Below are 23,007 nucleotides of genomic sequence, written 5' to 3' on the forward strand. Positions count from 1 at the left end.
TGTATCCCTCTCAGAGATCAGATCAGTGTTGTCTCAGGTTTTTTGTAACACTGTTTTGATGAGAAGCTCTGTCTGATCTTCAGTCGACAAGTCTGCTTCCTCTCCATCCGAGTCAGAGTCAGCCTTCTTGCTTACACCTTCTTCTACTGACAAGACCTCGTTTTCTTTATCTTCTTCAATTACACCCAGTAGTGCCACAAAATTGTTCAATATCTCACCCTTGCTGTCTTCTTCGTCTGAATCACTCTCACTCCAGGTAATGTATGATTTTTGTCTATTCTCACGTGAAGGACAATCAGTTTTAGTATGTCCATAACTCTTACATCCATATCATTGCAAAGAGTTCTTACGCTTGTTGTTTGGACATTCAGACATGTAATGTCCATACCCGTCACATTCAGCACATTGTCGATCCTGCTTGTCATTTTTCCTGAACTCCTTATCTGCATCAGTTTTAATGAGTGATGTTGGTCCCTTTCGTTGACCTCTTTCCATCTTACGAAAGTACTTCTTAACCAGTAAACCCACTTTTTCTTCATTTGCAGCCTCCTGAGATTCTGCAATTTCCTGTTCTTCCATATCCTTGAGTGCAAACAACTTTTCATTCATCTTTTCCTTCTTCTTCAGTTGTAGTTCAAATGCCTGCATCATCTCTACTACCTGATTAAACTTGAGCTCGTCAGAATTCAAAGACACGTCTATAGCAGACCTGTGTGGTTGGAACTTGTCAGGAAAACTTCTGAGGAAATTTTTCACCAGCTTTTTATCCTTGTATCGTTTCCCCAAAACAACATCCTCTTGTGCGATACCACTTAACCTACTACTGTAGTCTGCCACTGATTCATTTTTCCTGAACTCCTTATCTGCAAGATTGTCTTGTCTGGTGCGCTTAACCCTTCTTGTGCCTTCAAACGTGACTACAAGAATGTCCTATGCTTCCTTGGCAGCTACACATCCCTGAACTTGATTGAAGATATCCCTCGGCAGAGCATTGAAGTTAACTGAGAGCTTGTGAGTTATGTTTGCATTATGCTTTTTCCTCAGTTGTCCATTTCTTCTTGTGCTTAGGAACCAATTCACCTTTCTCATCCTTTTCCATAGGATGTGACCAGCCATCTTCCACCGCAAACCAAGCTTCCATGTCGATGCTCGAGATAGTCTGCTTGATCGTAACTTTCCAATAACCAAAACACTCTGGATTGAGTTTCAGTGGTTTTGGTAACGCAACAAACCCCAATGATTTCTCCATACCCTTGTCGCAAGATCACCTCTGTTAAAAATATATCCGAACTTTTATCAGGTGTTTGCTCTGATACCAATTGTTAAGGTATAGAGACACACACAACAAATAATCCGCTTAGAAATGCGTCAAGCAAACGCTTCTTATTCAATCTTATACAAAAAATCTCGTTTCTTACAAGACTTGAACCTAAGCTCTCTCTCCTATTTATCTAACACAACACCTTGTGTAGATCTAAGAGAAACGAACACACTCACCTTCTAAGCCTTTTTATGAATGCTTGAAGGTTACAAATCTCACAACGTTTTACCCCACGAGTGTTAGCTCTTTTTGTGTCTAGCCCTAGTCGATTTATACTTGCACCAAAGATCTCTAACCAAATCTTTGTGCATCCTAACAAAAAAGAAATATTATTGATCCCCAAGAATATTACTTCTTTATCCACTTTATGAAATATACTCTCAATATCTTCAAGTATATCCTGATTGCTCATCCTTCCATATCTCGTGACTCGTCACCTCGTCCAACAAACTTTTCACACATCATCACTTCATGCCACGTCAGCAAATCAGACCTCTAGGTCTCTTTACAGCGTCCTGTCACATTCAGAGCTCTGATGCACTGTATGCGATTCAAAGCTCTGATGCACTGTATGTGATTCAAAGCTCTGGACCAACCCAGATGAGTTTAATCCTGAAAGATTTCTTGACAGTTCCATAGATTAAAAAGGACTAAACTTTGAGCTTTTACCATTTGGAGAATCTATCTCAGAAAGGGAAAACTACCAAAGACATTGACTTAGAAGAAACCGGATCGATCATTGTCAGCAAGAAAGCAACTCTTGAGCTTGTTCCATTTCTTCGTAACTAATTAATTATGGAACCAATAGTCTAAAAGACAATGTAATATTTGTTTAAACAAGCACAAAAAAAATCTCTTAAAAATCCATACAAATTCTAAATTTCAATCAAAAAACTAAAATAAAATTCCAATGATCAGTATGTCACAATAGCATAATGCAAAAAGAAATCATGATAAGATTCGCCTTGGTCAAAAATAAACACATTCTTAGACCATTCAACAAACCCCCAAAGCCTTCCTACATCGCGTCTCTCAAACGAAATCTCTGCACACCAAATCTCTGTTTTACATTCGTAATCACAATTGCTCATGAACAACTTCCACCAAACTGTTACTCTCATTCCTTGGTCTTAACTTGCCACCCAAGTTAGATAACTAGTAAAATATGAATCACGGGGCACTCCTTCAAGTCCCTCAACCTTACGACTCAACTCCAAACTCTCCTGTAGATCACACCATACTAACATCCTATTCGAAATCGATATTTGGTGCATCATGTTCTCTATTTCTACCAAAAAAACCTTCGTGTTCATGTTAAGCTTCAAACCATCCATATCATAAACTTTTTCACCCATTACCAGTTTACCTGGAATCACACTCTTACGAACGGTGAGATCTAGTACTGTTGTAGGCAATAATGGCTCCCAAGTTTTGGTCTCTGGATCATAAACCTCTCCCCAATTCTCGATTTTGTGGGAGTTTGATATGTCTATATTTTGATTCTTCTTAGCATATATTTATCATGCATTTAGCTAGGATAACTGATTGTTTTGCATCATTTTCTAGTCTTTTCTTTACACCTTGCATGTCTAGGTAGTTCTTGCATCATCCTTGCATACATTGTGCATTTTGGAGTATTTCAGGTATCTAGGAGTTGTCGGGAATACGTTACTCGTTGATCGAGCCAACCTCCGAGCACCTCCTTCGAGCCGTCGATCGAGCCACTCCCACTCACCGTCAATTGAGCCACTCTCCTTCGAGTCGTCGATCGAGCCACTCCCAGTCACTGTCGATCAAGCCACTCTCACTCACCGTCAATCAAGCCATCCTCACTCACACTCATTCGAGTCACGCCCCACTTCACTCGACCCACCCAGGTCGAACCTCGATGACATTGCATTCCACTCGACGTGCACGGACTCGATCGCACATGTTAGGAAGAAAGACGTTTGGTTTCACACGCTTCGGGAGAGTATTGAACCGACGTTTTACCTTGTCATTTTAAGTTTTAGGGCTTTCCATGTTGGACCACTATATCTACATTTTGTTAAGTCCTTGCTGAGACATCTTATCTTTTATCTTGTATTGTTTTCTTTTCCTTAAGGTTTGACCTAGCCACCAAAAAATGTTCTGAGACTTGTAATCCGACATCTCTGAGTTTATTTAGTTTTTGTTCTTGATTCCTTCTACAAAGTTGTTCATCTTATTTTTATCTACCTAATAATGCTTGTTTAAATATTTTCTGTGTTTGCATCCTTGATAATGATTTTCGGATCTGAGTAGTGTAGTAGTCCTTGAGGATGGGATAGATTAGGTGGAGGATCTTAGGATGTAGAGTGTTTAAGCTTTCATTTTTATGATTCCCTTCTAGACTAGTGTTAGAAATGATAGTTTCTCTCTGATCAATTGGAACTAGGTTCGAGACATTTCCACACCCAAAAGGTGTTTGATGAAATGTCTGACCAACTAGTGCCAGAGACTTACGTTCCTAGCCTAAGAGATTAGTTGTCTAGGATGTTTGTTGACATGAATAAAATTGTTTGTCATGTCTGCTCAACCATGTTTCTCTAGCGAGAGCTGGGTATGGAAGTGGTTGAGTCTGAGTAGCTTTTGCCAAGAGATTGGATTAGCTAAGTTGTGATGTTCGTTGTTTAGGGGTAGATTGCTTGTGGCATGTTAAACACTTTGTAGACTAGGAGACTTTACCGACATCAATTACTCACATCCTTAGGACCTCTTTCTTTCTGATTTTTATTACATTCCTGAGACTCTTTCGTGTCTTGCCTTTTAGTTCATTCTTAGACTCGTTTATGTTTTTATTCATTTTTCGTTTCTTGTCATGCATTTTCGTTTCTTATCTTTTAGTTCATGCTTAGACTCGTTTATGTTTTTATTCATTTTCGCTTCTTGTCATGCATTTTCGTTTCTAGTCTTAGAAAACATTTCCGTTTTGCATTCTGATCATTCTAGGACTGTTAGACAAACACTCTCTTTGAATTGGCTTGACTTGTGATTCCTTGATTGCATCTTGAGTGATGGCAAAGATTCCCAACTGGATTGACACCTTAAGTATTACAACTGCATAAGGTTAATTGAACCTGCTATGATAGACACAAAAAAGTCAAGTATCAATTTGGCGTCGTTGCCATTTGGGATTTACTTTGCTACATTTAAGATTTCAAGTTTTCCAAGATTAAGTTCTGTTACATTTGTCACTCTGAGTACTTACTCGTTTTGGTTATCTACTTGTTTGTTTTGCATCACAAGAACCTGTTGATTGCAACATTGCATGCACACCAGATCAAGAGGACATCAGAACCTCCTTCCGCCTATCGACGACATCAATCAGTTACAAAGACCAAGACAAGCTCGTCATCTCACTGATCTTCCCGCACCAGTCACTATGGAACAACCGAATGGACCAAATTTGAGACCGCAAAACATTGGTGTTGGGGATGCACCGAACACTCATACTCAACATGCTGGAATCATCCCTCCTGTCATGCTGAACAACAACTTCGAGATCAAAAGTGGTCTGATCTCCATGATCCAAGGAAACAAGTTTCACGGTTTGCCTATGGAGGATCCTATGGAGGATCCACTCGACCACTTGGATGAATTCGACCGTCTGTGCAGTCTCACCAAGATCAATGGCATGAGTGAGGATGGTTTCAAGTTGCGACTCTTCCCATTCTCCCTGGGAGACAAAGCTCACCAATGGGAGAAAAACCTCCCCAAGGGATCCATCAACACTTGGGATGACTGCAAGAAGGCATTCTTGGCAAAGTTCTTCTCCAATGCCACAACTGCACGTCTCAGAAGAGCTCTGAATCATTCTGTGAAGCCTGGGAGCATTTCAAGGGTTACTAGAGCCAGTGTCCTCACCATGGGTTCAGCAACGAGTCACTGCTGAGCACTCTATACTGTGGTGTACTTCTAAAAAATCCGCATGCTACTTGACACTGCCTCTAACGGAAATTTCCTGAACAAAGAAGTGGATGAGGGATGGCAACTCGTTGAGAATCTCGCCCAGTCTGACGACAACTACAATGAAGATTATGACCGCACCGTTCGCGGCAACGCTGGGTCTGAAGAGAAGTACAAGAAAGACCTCAAGAACGTCAATGAGAAGCTAGACCGTATCTTGCTAAGTCAGCAGAGGAGCGTCCACTACGTATCTGAGGATGACCCTTTCCAAGTTCCAGATGGGGAGGGTGAGCAGTCTGAGGAGATAAACTATGTCCAGAATCAAGGTGGATACAACAAATGTTACAACCAATACAAGGTAAACCCAAATTTGTCTTACAGAAGTAACAACGTTGCTAATCCACAAGATCAGGTGTACCCTCCACAACAACAGCAACTCGGTCTCCAAAAACCTTTTGTGCCTTACAATCAGGGATTTGCGCCTAAGCAACAGTTCCAGCATGGTTATCAGGCTCACTCAGGACCCCCACCAGGATTTCCATCCCCACAGGTTCCGCCTACACAAGCTCCTGACCAAGAAATGAAGCAAATGATGCAACAAATTATTCAGGGTCAAGCTAGCGGTTCTATGGATACTCCTAAGAAGTTTGCTGACCTTAGTCAGAGGATGGAATGTTCCTACAATGATCTGAACGTCAAATTTGAAGCTCTCAATTCGAAAATAAGGTACATGGAAGGCCAATCCGCTTCTACTTTGGCACCAAAGCCTGGCCAATTCCTAGGAAAGGCTGTTGAGAACCCTAAGGAGTTCGCCAATGCCATTACGCTGAGAAGTGGGAAAACGTTGCCTCCTAGGCAAGGAGTTCCAGACGTCACTGCGGACAGTGAGGAATTAGATGGGGAGGGTTTTGTTCAGGATGACGCTAAGATGGAGAACCCAGTTGAAGCAGTCAAGGATCCGGTTGAACCAGTGAAGTCGTCCGAACCTGAAACTGTTAAGGAACCTTTTGTTCCTGATGCCAAACCTGTGAGATTCATCCCTCCACCGTACAAGCCTCCTCTACTATTCCCAGTGAGGTTCAAGAAGCAGCTTACTGAGAAGTTCAAAGCCTTGTTCGAAAACCAAGTCAAGGAAATTGAGTTGAGAATGCCATTGCTGGATGCATTTGCACTTGTTCCTCACTACTAGAAATTCCTCAAGGACTTGGTGATGAAGATATCAAAAGAAGTTCAAGGCATGGTGGTACTAAGTCTTGAGTGCAGTGCAATATTCCAGAAGAAGATTGTACCAAAGAAGCTCAAAGATCCTGGATCATTCACTCTACCTTGCTCCCTTGGACCTATGTCTTTTGATAGGTGTCTATGTGATCTTGGCGCTTTAGTTAATCTGATGCCACTCTCTGTTGGTACGAGGTTGGGTTTTACAAGGTTCAAGGGTTGTGATATCTCTCTCATCCTTGCAGATAGATCAGTGAGACTTCCAAATGTTATTTTAGAAGACTTACCCGCCATGATCAGATACGTGGAGGTGCCAACCGACTTTGTGGTTCTGGAGATGGATGAAGAACCAAAAGATCCTCTGATCTTAGGAAGACCGTTCTTGGCGACTGTTGGAGCCATCATTGATGTCAGAAATGGCAAGATTGATCTCAATCTGGGCGACGACTTCATTATGAAGTTTGATATCAAGGATACCTTGAAGAAGTCAACGATAGGAGGACAAGTCTTCTACATTGAAGAGATGGATAAATTGGCTGATGAGTTATTGGAGGAATTAGCTGAGGAGGATCATCTCAAGACTGCTTTGACCAAGGATGGAGAAGAAGGGTTCCTGCATGAGGAGACCACGTGTTACAAGAATATGCTAGACTCCCATAGAGAAACGGATGGACCAGAGGAATTCGAGCAGCTATCTAACGCAGAGGAGGTATGTGCAGTTGAGACAGAGAGTTCAGAACGTGATATCTCCCACTCGACCGATATCATGACCCAACTCGAGGCACCGACAGACGCCATCGTCTCTCCTGTTCATCACCAACCCGACGTCCCTTGCTCAGTTCGAGACCAGCTGTAACTTGACCGCCATTCGAGCCAACGTCTTCCACCTCCATTGAGTCGCCGTCTTTCACCCCGCTTGACCCTCGCGTCAACTCAACTATACTCGACCACGACACGCTCAACCGGAGAACTCATGCGTCATCACACCACACTCGATCTACCAATCTAGCCACCTCCATGAAGCACCGCTCGATACACCGTGCTGCTGACTCGATCGAGCCACTATCGAAATCCGATCCAGCCATCCTGCGAACTACTCCCGTTCGAGCCACTGTCAAAATCCGTTCGAGCCATCCACATACACACCGCTCGAGCCATCTCTTCAGTGTGTGTCCACCACCCGTTTCTCGAGCCAGTCTTTAACGTGCCTCTCGAGCCACTCACGCAGATCCGCGATCGAGCCATCCATCGAAGAGTCACGTTCGAACCAATCTCAATCGATCCACCTTCGACACCAACTCCGACCTGTTCCTCGATCGGTTTTTCCTCACTCTGCATTTCGATTTTTAACTCTCTTAATTGATGTTGTTACTTGCTCACTAACGTATTAACGTTTAGTTTTGAGTGAACCATGTCTCAGAGAAACAGAAAAAGTTCTGAACTTATACATGAGATGAGAGAGGCATATGGTTGTGTTGCTAGCGAACGCTCATCACCTGAGTCCATGGTGAAGCGTTTCCTCAAAATGAAGCACATGGTTGACGAGGTTGTTCGTAGTTCAGCCTAGGCAGCGGGGTCAAGCACACCAGACAAACCGCTCTCTAAGAGCAAGAGTCGCGGAAAGAGACCGGCACGAGATTCAAACTCAAGGGAGGAAGGGAGTGATTACGAATAGGAGGAACCTGCGTTGCGCTCGGAATAGGCTCCCAGAAAATTGGTCAGACGGGTGAGCGCTGAGACGAAGCTAACTCCCAAGGAATACTACGAGCTGTTCCAGCAGTTGGAGTTTGATAGAACAAGATACCCTCATGTTGAGACGATGCAGCAACTCGGTATTGAGGAAGATGTTCAGTATCTGTTTGAGCGGTGCCATCTGGGGAGAATCATTAACACACTCAAGAATAGATAAAGGGAGGAGACAATTCAGTTCCTCTGTACTCTGGAGATGCACATGTATGCGGATGAGCCGGAAATGATGTCTGATGGAGGTATGGGCTACATTACATTTCACGTTCATGGCCAATTCTATACTCTCACCATCAAAACCGTCGAACAAATGTTTGGATTTCCCGGCGGAACGGGGACTACGCCGCAGTTTGATCGGAATGAGATATCCGCACTCTGGGAAATGATTGGGAGCACGCCCACATTCACTTCATCAAAGACAAAAGCACTGAACCTGCACAGCCCAGTGTTGCGTTACTTCCAGAAGGCAGTTTCCAATGCATTCTATGCCAAGGAGATTAAGGGATATATGACGAACGGCGAGCTTGAGATGATATATATCTGGCACTCAAGGGACTCTCATTCACTGCCATGGATTGCACGCGCTGCAAGGTGACATATCCAAGACATTCATCTCGCTCTACCTTATCAACTACATGATTTCATACAAGAATTGTGTCTCGAAGCTCAGCAGCAACCACACTCCCGGAGTGATGTGAATGGGAGGCGTAGTGAGTTGGTTTCTGGAGGCTTCGGGCGTTCCCCTACACTCTGAGTCGCACCCACCACGTTGGATAGACATCAGCAACTTGCGACAGCTACGCACTTTGGATTGGGGATTGAGACATGGACAGTTGCTCTACAAGTTTGTACACCCTGCGGTCGGTCCCTCGAGATTACTCCTCCTGATGTGATCATGGATGGAGTTAGGGAGGAGGAGCTTTTAGCTGAGCTTGAACCCGAGGAACTTGTAGCTGAGCTTGAACCCGAGGAACTTGTAGCGGAGGAATCATTGCTTGTACCGGAAGGACCAATGACTAGATCAAAAGCTAAGAGGCTAAGAAATGCACTAAATGGGCTTATTCAAGACCTATCAAGTCCAGCCCACTTTGAGCCTAATTCAAGTCCAAGAAAGCCCAAAATAATCACTTTGTTTTGTGGTCAAAGAGGAGTAACAAAAATTGAGTTCAACTTACCTTGGGAAGGACACCTTGGGAAGACAAAGTTCAAGAGTTGAATCTTCATTAAACTATCTATCTTTATTGTGTTTTAGTTTCAAGAATAATACTTGGCTTTGTGGCCAAGTTTTCTATCTCTATATAAACTCATGTAATCTCATTTGAGAATCATCAATCAATTTTCCTTTTTATTTTATGAGTTTATCTCTTTGTTCTTTGTCTAGAACATTTATTTGTTTCTTGGTGTGTAATATCCAAGCAACAGCCTCCTTTTGCTGGACTAGTGTGTCATATCTAGCAGTGATTTGAGGTTGGAATATCAGCAGCCATCCGCAACTGCTGTGCGACCCCTCAATCCATCAAATCTCCCTTGTTACACCTTGCATCTTGGCGAGTTTCTATCCTTTTTAGTCTGGCTGAGTGATCCTCGAATTTTGGGCGTATCAAGTGGTATCAGAGCCACTCAACCGGTACTTGTCTGTTCATCTTCTCATATTCCATTTCTAAATACTTCATCTTCTTTCTATCTTAAATCTGGGTCATCTCCTTACCTAGGTCATTTCTATTTTCAAAAAAAAAAAACAAAAAAACAAAAAAACAAAAAAAAAAACAAAAAAACAAAAAAAAAAGCCAAAAAAAAAAAAGATTTGCATTTGGATAGGTGGTGGAAGAGAAATCCTGCTGGCTGAGGAGAAATCCAGCTTTGGAGTGGTTAAAACAGATTTCACAAAAATCCTCTTGTCTTTCTATCTTCCTTCTTCCCTTGTTGCTTGGGAATTCCATTGGGTTGCTTGGATTTGTTCTCTTAGAACTTAGGGAGAAAGCTCTTGAGTGACCTACCAAAAAAATTGAGAGAAACACTTTTGTGAGGATTTTTTTATCTGCTAACTTTTGGTGTTTAAGTTTTCAGGAAACCATGCAAAGTGATGGAGAACGAGATCGGCCAGGGAATTCGGTTGCCGGGCTATCTAACTTGCAAATGAGAGCATTGAATGACACTATTACTAACCTTATGAATACAGGTCTAGAAGAACTACACCAGAGGTTCGATGAGATTCAGAACAATCATCAAACCCGTTCTAGACCAGCAGCCAGGAGAGAACGTTCAAGGAGGACTTACCAGCCCGAAGAGGAAATTGAAGAAGAGGAGTTCCATGAAGAAGATGATCGATCAATCAACCGACCTAGACGAAGTCATAGAAACCGTGATCAAGGTGATGTTAATCCTTTTGGTACAAGAAATGACAATTTAGGTGGTTTAAAACTTAAAATTCCAACCTTTGAAGGTAAAAATGATCAGGATGTTTATCTAGAATGGGAAAGGAAAATAGAGTTAGTGTTCGAATGTCAAAATTTCTCTGAACTCAAGAAGTTTAGGTTAGCAGCAACTGAGTTTATAGGCTATGCTATTAACTGGTATGGTCAAGTTTTGACTCATAGGAGAAGGACAGGTGGAAGACCAATAGCTTCATGGGATGAGCTCACTACCTTGATGAGGAAACGGTTTGTGCCGGCTCATTACCACAGAGATCTCCACCAAAAACTCAGGCGCTTGCTTCAAGGAACCAAATCTGTGGAGGACTATTTCCAGGAAATGGAAAGCTTAATGATCAAGGCGGACGTAGATGAAACCTTAGAAGCTACCATGGCCAGATTCCTTGTCGGCCTCAATCGAGACATTCAGGACAGAATGGAGCTTCAAGAATATGAAAGCTTGGAGGGAATGTTGCACAAGGCGATTCTAATCGAACAACAAACCAAGAGGAAGGGTTTCTCTAAACCTTCTTTTGCTCCAAAACCAAGTTATCAAGATAAAGGTAAGTCTTCAACCCCATCAAATTCAGTTTTTAAGACTAATGCTCCTACTCTTCTTGAGAAAGGAAAGGCAGTCGAGACCAACAATCGGGCAAGGGATATTCGGTGTTTCAAATGTCAAGGACTTGGACATTATGCCAACAAATGTCCGAATCAAAAGGTAATGATCCTCCTAGACAACGGTGAAGTGGAGTTCGAGGACGATAAAAAAAAAAGGAAGATTTGGGACCAATCTTTGATGAAGAGGAAGAGCAGTTTTAATATCCAACTCAAGGGACACTTCTGGTCACTAGGAGATCATTGAACGTTCAACCTAATTCATATGACCGAGAACAAAGGGAGAATCTCTTTCACTCTAGATGTTTAGTTAAAGATAAAGTTTGTTCTTTGATCATTGACGGTGGAAGCTGTACTAACGTTGCTAGTGAAACTCTTGTTAGGAAGCTTGGACTTGAGACAAGACCTCATCCGCGACCTTTTAAACTGGAATGGTTGAATGAAACGGGCGAACAGTACGTCAGGGAGCAAGTCACGGTTCCTCTTACCATCGGTTGATATGAAGATGAGATCATGTGCAATGTCCTTCCCATGGATGCAAGCCATATTCTTCTAGGACGACCTTGGCAGTTTGACATGAGGGCGATACATGATGGCTACACCAACCGGCATTCCTTTGAGCATAAAGGAAAGAAGATCACTCTGGTTCCTTTAACTCTGTTGGAGGTCCATCAAGACCAAGTCCAGTTGAAAAAAAGCCGAGACAAAGAAATTAAACCAGCAAAACCTGAGGTATCTCCTAAGAACTTTAACTTCTTTGTCAAAGAGAGTCAAGTAAGGAAATCTTTGTACTCTCAACAGCCATTGCTTTTGCTTGTGTATAAAGAAACACTAATAGCATTTTCTGACCTTGCACCGGAGCTCCCGAGTTATTTGATAGATGTTTTGCAGGAATTCTCAGATATCTTTCCAGAAGAAAACCCTAACGGTTTGCCGCCAATAAGGGGTATAGAACACCAAATTGATTTTGTCCCAGGTGCGTCACTTCCAAACCAGCCGGCTTATCGAACTAATCCGTTGGAAACAAAGAAAATTCAAAAGCAGATTGGAGAACTTCTTGAAAAAGGTTACATCAGGGAGAGCCTAAGCCCATGTGTTGTACCTGTTCTCCTTGTGCCTAAGAAGGATGGCTCTTGGCGCATGTGTGTAGACTGCCGTGCCATCAACAATATTACGGTAAAGTATAGGCATCCAATCCCTAGGCTTGATGACATGCAAGATGAAATGCATGGTTCTTTTGTTTTCTCAAAAATAGATTTGAAAAGTGGATATCACCAAATTCGCATGAAAGAAGGTGATGAATGGAAGACTGCATTCAAAACTAAGCTAGCATTGTATGAGTGGCTTGTCAAGCCTTTTGGCCTTACTAATGCACCTAGTACATTCATGCGTTTGATGAATCATATCTTGCGATCTTTTATTGGTCATTTTGTTGTTGTCTACTTTGATGACATTTTTATCTATAGCAAGAACCGTGAGGAACATAAGCTGCATTTGAAATCTGCCTAGACGTCCTTAGGAAAGAAAGGTTATTTGCGAATCTTAAGAAGTGCTCTTTTGGAACAGATCACGTGGTTTTCTTAGGTTTTATTGTAGGTGTTGATGGACTAAGGGTGGATGAAGAAAAGATCAAGGCCATCTGTGATTGGCCTAGCCCCAAAAATGTTGGAGAGGTAAGGAGCTATCATGGGCTAGCTGGGTTCTACCGGAGGTTTGTTCAGAACTTCAGCACAATAGCAGCTCCACTCACAGAGGTAATCAAGAAGAATGTTGGTTTTAAGTGGGAACAAGCTCAGGAGGAGGCGTTTCAGATACTTAAAGGGAAGTTAACTCAAGCGCCTTTACTTACACTTCCGGATTTCTCCAAAACTTTTGAGATAGAATGTGATGCCTCAGGAGTGGGTATTGGTGCTGTGTTGATGCAGGAAAAGAAACCCATTGCCTACTTCAGTGAGAAATTGGGAGGAGCTACACTCAATTACCCCACTTATGACCAAGACCTATACGCTTTGGTTAGGGCACTCCAAACATGGCAACATTATCTTTGGCCAAAGGAGTTTGTAATTCATACAGATCACCAATCCTTGAAGCACCTCAAAGGCCAACAAAAGTTGAACAAAAGGCACGCTCATTGGGTTGAATTCATTGAGACATTTCACTACGTCATAAAATACAAACAAGGTAAGGAAAATGTGGTGGCTGATGCCTTGTCTAGAAGGTATGTTCTTCTTTCAGCTCTTGAGACTAAGTTGATTGGTTTTGAGTTCATGAAGCAATTGTATACAACTGACCAGGATTTTAAAGAGATTTATAGAAAATGCTCTAAAGTCGCTTATGGAAAATATTATCAAATGTCTGGTTTCCTATTCTTTGATAACCGTATTTGTGTGCCCCAATGTTCTTTGAGGGAGTTATTTGTCAGGGAATCACATGAAGGTGGACTGATGGGACATTTTGGAGTAAAGAAGACCCACAAAGTGGTTCATGAGCATTTCTACTGGTCGAGCTTAATGAGAAATGTGGAAAGAATGTGTGGGAGGTGTGTCACTTGTAAGCAAGCTAAGTCTAAACTTCAACCCCACGGTTTGTATACTCCTTTACCCATTCCTACTGAACCTTGGACTGATCTGTCAATGGACTTTGTGTTAGGATTACCTAGAACCAAGAAAGGTAGAGATTCTGTCTTTGTGGTTGTTGATAGGTTTTCTAAGATGGCATACTTCATCCCATGTCACAAAACTGATGATGCTACAAACGTTGCTGAATTGTTCTTTAGAGAAATTGTGCGATTGCATGGCATGCCTAGAACTATTGTTTCTGATAGAGATACTAAGTTCTTAAGCTATTTCTGGAAAACTTTGTGGTCTAAGTTAGGAACTAAGCTGTTGTTTTCAACTACTTGCCATCCTCAAACTGACGGACAAACCGAGGTAGTGAATAGAACTTTGTCTACTCTTTTGCGTGCTATCATTAAATAGAACATCAAATCTTGGGGAGAATGTTTGCCTCATGTTGAGTTTGCATATAACCATTCAGTTCATTCTGCTACTAAGTATTCTCCTTTCCAAATTGTCTATGGTTTCAATCCTCTAACGCCTTTGGATCTAATCCCTTTGCTTTTGAGTGAAAGAGTTAGTATGGATGGGAAAAAGAAAGCTGAACTTGTTAAGCAGATTCATGAGAAATCCCGACTCAATATTAGAGCAAAGACAAAGCAATATGAGAAGCAAGCAAACAAAGGAAGACGTCAATTGGTGCTTAAAGAGGGAGATCTAGTGTGGATACACTTGAGAAAGGAACGTTTCCCAGCAGAAAGAGAGTCTAATTTAATGCCACGGGTCGATGGTCCATTAAAAGTCTTGACAAAAATCAGTGACAATGCTTACAAACTCGACTTGCAAAGTAAGTACAAAGGGAGTTCAATTTTTAATGTTGCTGATTTGGCTCCATTTGTGGCAGATGATCCAGATTTGCGGTCAAATCCTTTTCAAGAGGAGGAGGATGATGTGATCATGGATGGAGCTAGGGAGGAGGAGCTTTTAGCTGAGCTTGAACCCGAGGAACTTGTAGCTGAGCTTGAACCCGAGGAGCTTGTAGCGGAGGAATCATTGTTTGTACCTGAAGGACCAATGACTAGATCAAAAGCTAAGAGGCTAAGAAATGCACTAAATGGGCTTATTCAAGAGCTTATGGCCAAAGAGAGCATGGGAAGAACTATTGGGGATGATACCTATCAAGTTCAGCCCACATTGAGACTAATTCAAGTCCAAGAAAGCTCAAAATAATCACTTTGTTTTGTGGTCAAAGAGGAGTGACGAAAATTGAGTTCAATTCACCTTGGGAAGACAAAGTTCAAGAGTTGAATCTTCATTAAACTATCTATCTTTATTTTGTTTTAGTTTCAAGAATAATACTTGGCTTTGTGACCAAGTTTTCTATCTCTATATAAACTCATGTAATCTCATTTGAGAATCATCAATCAATTTTCCTTTATATTTTATGAGTTCATCTCTTTGTTCTTTGTCTAGAACATTCATTTGTTTCTTGGTGTGTAATATCCAATCAACAACCTCCTTTTGTTGGACTAGTGTGTCATATCTAGCAGTGATTGGAGTTGGGAATATCAGCAGCCTTCCGCAACTGTTGTGCGACCCCTCAATCCATCAAATCTCCCTTGTTGCACCTTGCACCTTGGCGAGTTTCTATCCTTTTTAGTCCGGCTGAGTGATCCTCGAATTTTGGGCGTATCATCTCCCTTGCGTCGAGTTGACTACAATCTTAGAGGGTGACCATATCGAGTTCATTCCTCCCGCTGATACCCTATACAATTCTGAAGCTGAGGAGGAACATGTACATGTTGCGGAAGCAGAAGCCGAGCCAATAGAGGAAGACACCAAGGAGTACCGCCCAGAGCAGTTCTACTTCGAAGAGTACTCAGACCCAAGAATGGCTAAGGGGGTCAGAGCAGCTCATCAACGCCTCAACCAGCTTCAGCGATGGGGGAAAGCCAGAGACAAGGTGTTCAGCAGCTTCACAAAGACTCTCAAGAACTTCATGCGTAAGTAAAGCTGCTCGACTTCCACAACCGCCATCCCTAGGTCTATCCTAGAGGACACCAGACCAATGCCAGGACGTCCTTTCGCGACCCTAGAGCGAACGCCATCTCTGATTCCCTCTCCAGCACGTCAATCTTCATATGTGCCTCGGGAGCATCAGCCTACACCCATCCCTTCACGCCACTCGTCACATGAATCTAGGGAGAGACGGGGACGAGGTTCACGTGGTTCCAGAGCCTCTTCTAGTCGCCGATCTGTGCGTCGTTCTGCAGCTCGAGATGAGCATGATGTTGAGGTTGAGCAGCTAGTTGAAGCTCAAGGTGATCATCAGGGTATGCACGGGGTTGAGCAGCAGATCGAACATCAAGGTGATTATCAGCCTACGAAGGTTGTTGTGTTGGTGTCTGAAACTTGTGGTTTTATGGTGGGTGATGATGAATGAGATGATATGATGTGATGATGAACAGGTGGAATGCAAGGAATTTCAATTTCCCTTATGTTGTTGTAGTATAAGAGATACCAATCCTAAATGAGTGTTATGCAAGCAATCAGGTTATGAATATTTGTCTAAGTCAAGCCAAATATGTAGGAAGTTTGTCACTAACAACCTAATGATGAATGTAAAATGCAGAATGTAAAAGCTTATAAAACTAGATGCTAAAAGTAAAGAGAACATGATGATCTAAACAACAATGCAATGAAACAGAAATAGAAACTATAGTAATGTAAGTAATAAACTAATGCAAGGCAAGTAATGAACAGGAAACTAAATGAATGTAACAGAAAAGCAACTAAAATGAAATAGGAATTGAAACAGGACAAACACAAAGCATAAACAAGAATTCTGGGGATGAGCTCGAGCAAGCACTCGATCGAGTGTGCGATCGAGTACAGGGTCGAGTCAGACAAATGCGAGAAACAGAGCAATGCAAACAAAACAGAGCAAGACAAAAGTAAATCAAACAACGACCAAACAACAGGATTTAGACTAAGAAATCAATAGACAAGGAAGGTCTTGAGGAGGGATTCATGGGCTGGACTAATGATTAAGGTCATCTAACTTGGTCAACAAATCTCAATCAACTTGAGCTAATCTCTAGACAATGATCTCCTAGAACATGTTAATCCACTCTCATGGCAAAAACAATAAGCTCATATATTTCTAGAATTGTTCTCACAAAGCAAAGAACTTATACAAGCAAGCATTAAGCAACAGATTATTTATGTCAAAAATCAAACAAGACATCTAATCTCTTAGCATGCCTAATGATAATCTCTAGATCTAGCCTTATCTTGCAACCTAGACATTGGTGTGATGCTAAGAAGCTTAAAATCAAATCCTACCCTCTCAGTTATAGGATCAGTATAGAGTACATCTAGCCTAGAAGAGATCTATAACAATCAAGCTTGACCTAGCTAAACAAACCTTAACCACAATCCAGCCTAACCCATCCTCAAGATCCTAAGCAACTACTCACAAATTCTAAACATGATGAACAAAGTCATAAACCCAGAAAATAACAAAACTTGCATCATTAGAAAGATAAAGCAGGGATCTACAATATTGAAGAAGGAATCAAACTTGAATTCTTTATACTTTGAGAGTTATTGAACAAACAAGTAAGAAGAAATCTCTTGTTTTCTCCTTTAAAAGTAGAACAAAATCTAAGAAATGTAAAAAACAAATAGCATAAATTCTCAAAAGGGTAAAAACAAAGTTTTTAGATTTTCTCCAAGGTGGCTCTCGTGGCTGAAGGGTACAAGGCCATTTTATAGAAAAAGTAGTGGAAGCCCTAAAAATGCTAAAAGACAAAATAGCTAGGCGGCTCGGTCAACTCGACCTGGTGCTCGGTCGAGTGACCGGTCGAGTTGGCTCTTCTTGTGCTCCTTCCACTCGGTCGAGTCCTTCTCCGCACACGGTCGAGTGTCTGGTCGAGTGGGCGGTCGAGTGGAACTCCAGACCTTGATTCTTCACCTCTAACTCCCTTGTTTTCTTCTCTTGATAGCTTCACTCCTCTTCATCATTGCTTCCATGCTCCTTAGGCTCCAAAATCACCTGTTTATGCAAGAAAATATACAAATGCAATGCAACTATACTCTAATGCATGAACAGTCCTAAAAGCTATGCAAATATGGTGAAACTAGATAGCAAATGATGCAAAAGAGGTGAAAATACTAAGGGAAAACAAGGTAAAATATATGAACATCAGTGTCGGACCATGGTGAGTCAAGAGTCGATGACATGCAGTGTGACGAGCAGCTGTAATGTATCAGAACACGCAAGCGGTTGAGCAACAAGTCGACCAACCAGCTGAGGTCACTCCCGCGGATCCGGAACAAGGTGAAGGACAAAGTCAGTATCACGCTCCACCTTGGGCGAGCACCGACTCCTTCTTCTACTACTGAGGTACTCCTACCCTCCTTTTGTATATATCATTTCAGTTATGCATTGTCTATGTTGTGATTCCTAAATCCTCATGCAAATTTTTCTTACACAAGGGACTGTGTAATTTAAGTTTGGGGGAGGGTTTGAGATGATGTATCTGATGTTGTTTTTTGTGATTCTTATTTTAAATTTTTGCATTATATCATGTTTGAGTCTGAATTCATCTATTTACATAGAAAAACCAAAAAATTTTGAAAATTTTTCGAAAAAAAAATCTCCACAAAACAGAGTGTTCATGTAGTTTAAACTTGCACATTGGGATTGAGTCTAGTGTCATTCATATAGGGTTGTTGCATTTAGCATAGGGGTTGATGATGATTGTAACCTTGGTAGCATGCTGAATTCAATAAGATAGAATCAAGGCCCTTGTTATTAGTTCTTTGATGCTTGTTAATTAAACTTGAAAATGTAAGATTGAAGCATGTTTTGAATTGATATCACTTCCTATCTACCTGAACCTAATCCTGACTTGCAATTATCCTGTTATGCATTGAAGTTGAACTCATGGATACCACATACATACTTGGATTATCTCTCTCCTTTTTTACCACCCTTGTTAATCCAAGTAGCTGATTCCCATCTTTGGAACAGTTCCCCGCACCTTTAACTAAGCCTTCTTTCAAGCCAATTGTATTCTTGAGTGTCAGGCCTTTTCTGAGTTGAGCTTGTTAGAAAGTTTTAGGTTCTAACCGACAAGAATAGAATCCTGTGTAGTTCTAATTCGCGTTATTCGGACTAGTAGGACTAGGTGAGAACTCGATTTTGGACATTGGGTATGGATTTGTGCAGAAAAAAAAAGAAAAAAAAAAAGTAAAGGGTAGAAAGTCTTTAGGAGGGGGATGTGTTTTCAAATTTTACAAGTCTAGTAAATGATTTGGGTTGAGCAAATAATGAGTTGTTGGTTCTGGGCATAAATGAAAAGATTAGACAAAGAAAAGAAAGTAAAATGTTTAAGATGTCTAGAGTCCTTAGAAGAAAAGAAAAAGAACCTTACTGATAATAAAGATTTCTCAATCCGCTAGAATGATAAGAAGTGAACTCCTCCTAAGACCAAGTCTAAAGAATGAAAGAATGGGTTTGAGATGAAGTTTCTGATGAAGGGTAGAGATAGGACCAACTTCGGTTTGGAATGTTCCTTGGGTAGACAGGGTGCTGCTATTGTATGTATCAGTTGGTTTCAACCTTTAGCCTTCTCTTAAGCTCAACTCCTTTTCGTGAGAGAACCTTGTTCTGTATTGATAAAACCACTTGAGGAGGAGACCCTCTATGTCTCTAACCTTTTACCCTAGCCAAATGAGTTCAATGACATTGTTTAGCTTGATTCACGGTTCTTTGTTAATGAATGTTAAGGGAGATAATTGATAGGATTGCCTGCGTAGACTAAAGAAATAAAGTTCCTTCACCATGCATCATAGAACTAAAAACAATGACCTTGATTCTAGCTATTTTATTTAGCATGTTTTAGGTTCTGAGACCCCATTTTCACACCTCTCTTCCATACTCTGCTCTTTATTGTTTGCTTGAGGGCAAGCAAAGAATAAGTTTGGGGGAGTTGATATGTCTATATTTTGTCTCTCCTTAGCATATATTTATCATGCATTTAGCTAGGATAACTGATTGTTTTGCATCATTTTCTAGTCTTTTCTATACACTTTGCATGTCTAGGTAGTTCTTGCATTATCCTTGCATACATTGTGCATTTCGGAGTATTTCAGGTATCCAGGAGTCGTCGGGAACACGTTACTCGAACTGTTGATCGAGCCAACCTCCGAGCACCTCCTTCGATCCGTCGATCGAGCCACTCCTACTCACCGTCGATCAAGCCACTCTCCTTCGAGCCGTCGATCAAGCCACTCCCACTCACCGTCGATCCAGCCATTCTCCTTCGAGTCGTCGATCGAGCCATTCTCACTCACCGTCAATCGAGACATCCTCACTCACACTCATTCGAGTCACGCCCCACTTCACTCGAGCCACCCAGGTCGAACCTCAATGACATTGCATTCCATTCGATGCGCACAGACTCGATCGCACATGTCAGGAAGAAAGACATTTGGTTTCACACGCTTCAAGAGAGTACCGAACCGACGTTTTACCTTGTCGTTTTAAGTTTTAGGGCTTTCCATGTTGGACCACTATATATACATTTTGTTAAGTCCTTGCTGAGACATCTTATCTTTTATCTTGTATTGTTTTCTTTTCCTTAAGGTCTGACCTAGCCACCAAAAAAAATTCTGAGACTTGTAATCTGACATCTCCGAGTTTATTCAGTTTTTGTACACTATTCCTTCTACAAAGTTGTTCATCTTATTTTTATCTACCTAATAATGTTTGTTTCAATGTTTTCTGTGTTTGCATCCTTGATAATGATTTTTGGATCCGAGTAGTGTAGTAGTCCTTGAGGATGGGATAGATTAGGTGGAGGATCTTAGGATGTAGAGTGTTTAAGCTTTGATTTTTATGATTCCCTTCTGGACTAGTGTTAGAAATGCTAGTTTCTCTCTGATTAATTGGAACTAGGTTCGAGACATTTCCACACCCAAAAGGTGTTTGATGAAATGTCTGACCAACTAGTGCCAGAGACTTACGTTCCTAGCCTAAGAGATTAGTTGTCTAGGATGTTTGTTGACATGAACGAACTTGTTTGTCATGCCTGCTCAACCATGTTTCTCTAGCGAGAGCTGGGTATGGAAGTGGTTGAGTCTGAGTAGCTTTTGTCAAGAGATTGGATTAGCTAAGTGGTGATGTTCATTGTTTAGGGTAGATTGCTTGTGGCATGTTAAACACTCTGTAGACTAGGAGACTTCACCGACATCAATTACTCCCATCCTTAGGACCTCTTTCTTTCTGATTTTTATTACATTCCTGAGACTCTTTCGTTTCTTGCCTTTTAGTTCATGCTTAGACTCGTTTATGTTTTTATTCATTTACGCTTCTTGTCATGCATTTTCGTTTCTAGTCTTAGAACACATTTCCGTTTTGCATTCTGATCATTCTAGGACTGTTAGACAAACACTCTCTTTGAATTGGCTTGACTTGTGATTCTTTGATTGCATCTTGAGTGATAGCAAAGATTCTCAACTGGATTGATACCTTAAGTATTACAACTGCATAAGGTTAATTGAACCTGCTAGGATAAACACAAAAAAATCAAGTATCAGAGTTAGAGCCTCCAATCACGTAAATCTTACCGTCAATGACATCAGCGGCTGGAGATTTTCTACATAGATGCATATTTGGTAGTCTACGCCATTGATGAGATTCACAATCAAGAACCAACACTCTATTGCCTTTCTTTCCATATTTGACGAGGCCACCGATTATGTAAATCTCTCAACCGATTGAAAGAACGGTGCAAGAACCGGGATGTTTATAATACGAAGGGATTGGTTTCAATTTCTGTTGTGTCGGAAAGGGTACAAGTGTGAACCAGTGAGGATCATTAGCTTGCACGCTAAAGCAGACGCAGAGGTACTCTTCTTTTATTCCGTTGCGGGAACGTGTGGCCTCAACATCAGGGGAAGCTATGAGAAATCGGAAATACTTGGAGACTAAGGATAGAGTTGGATGGTGGAATTTAAAGACACGAGCCAAACAGTTGAGGACGATGTCCTCCGGTAATGAAGAAAACGATGTTGGAAGAGTCGTCGTCATTGTGTTCTGTTACTGCAAGGTTTTAGGGTTTCTCTGCTTTTCTCATCTAGAAAGAAGACCTAAAATCTTTTATATCTTATATAATAAATTAATCTCATTTGACAAGCTCTAAAAAGTTGCTATCTAAAGACCCAACTCTAGCAACCTAACAATGCCAGACAACATCCAATCGAGTCCCTAGAACATCCTCCTCTTCATTGCCTTAATTCCACGATCACACTTTGCCTTTACCAGCACCACAAACACAAATTGTGATGCATGAGTATTTGATAAACACTCAGTGAGGCAATCCTCCCATCTATTGGGCTATACACACAAGCAACAGTGATACCAATGTTCCAAACAATCAACAAACAAGACATACAAACCAGAAAAACAAACATCATCTCGTTAGAAAGGAGGTGTCGACCGACACTAGCCAAGTGTCGACCGACACTATCCAGAGTGTCGATTGATGCCGATTTGCTGGTGTCGACCGACACCACTTGGTGTTGATCGACACTCCCTCTGCAACCGCAATCCGCTCAAAGCCGAGAGTCGAATCTCGCTCCCAACCTCCTCCAAAACGCCCAATACTCAAAACCCAAGCCATATACGTCCATAGGAACCTGTAGCAACCAATCACAGCAAGAAAAACACACAAAACAACAACTAACAAGCAAGAACAAGGAATCAAAGGCTTAGATTAGTCATGGTCATACACTCACCTCTTTGCAGGAAGTTTCTGAACCACAACAACGAATCCAACCCTCCTAGCAAGCCTCTAACACCATCCTAGCCTTGGATCTCTCAAGGAACAGCAAGGAATCTCACAAATCTCTCTCAAAAACTCAAGAACAAGATTTTCTCCCTTTCTCTCTCAAAACCGTTAAACGGCGACAAAGAAAAATGCCAAAAACCCTTCTTTTCGTCGACAAACACTTAAGTAACCCGGTTCAATGGTTTTCCAAAACCAAACCAAATCAAATCGACGATCAAATCAATCTGGTCGAACCAGAAATAACCGGTGTCGACCGACACCACTCTTGTTGTCGATCGACACCCATCCCCAAAACGCAGAGTTTTGGTTCGCGGATGTTACAATGGGCCTGTGTGTGTGTGTTTTTACAA

At 41.6% G+C, this 23,007-nt stretch overlaps 2 pseudogenes; both read right to left on the bottom strand.

The window, feature by feature from the left end:
* Window positions 1–2,235: 2,235 nt before the first annotated feature.
* Window positions 2,236–21,897, bottom strand: LOC109127324 (putative F-box/kelch-repeat protein At5g03000 pseudogene; annotated as a pseudogene).
* LOC147949953 (small nucleolar RNA R71) lies at window positions 5,133–5,214 on the bottom strand (annotated as a pseudogene).
* Window positions 21,898–23,007: the final 1,110 nt, after the last annotated feature.

This window comes from Camelina sativa, chromosome 1 (assembly GCF_030686135.1).
Source record: "Camelina sativa cultivar CO46 ecotype springtype chromosome 1, ASM3068613v1".
Taxonomy (NCBI): Eukaryota; Viridiplantae; Streptophyta; class Magnoliopsida; order Brassicales; family Brassicaceae; genus Camelina; species Camelina sativa.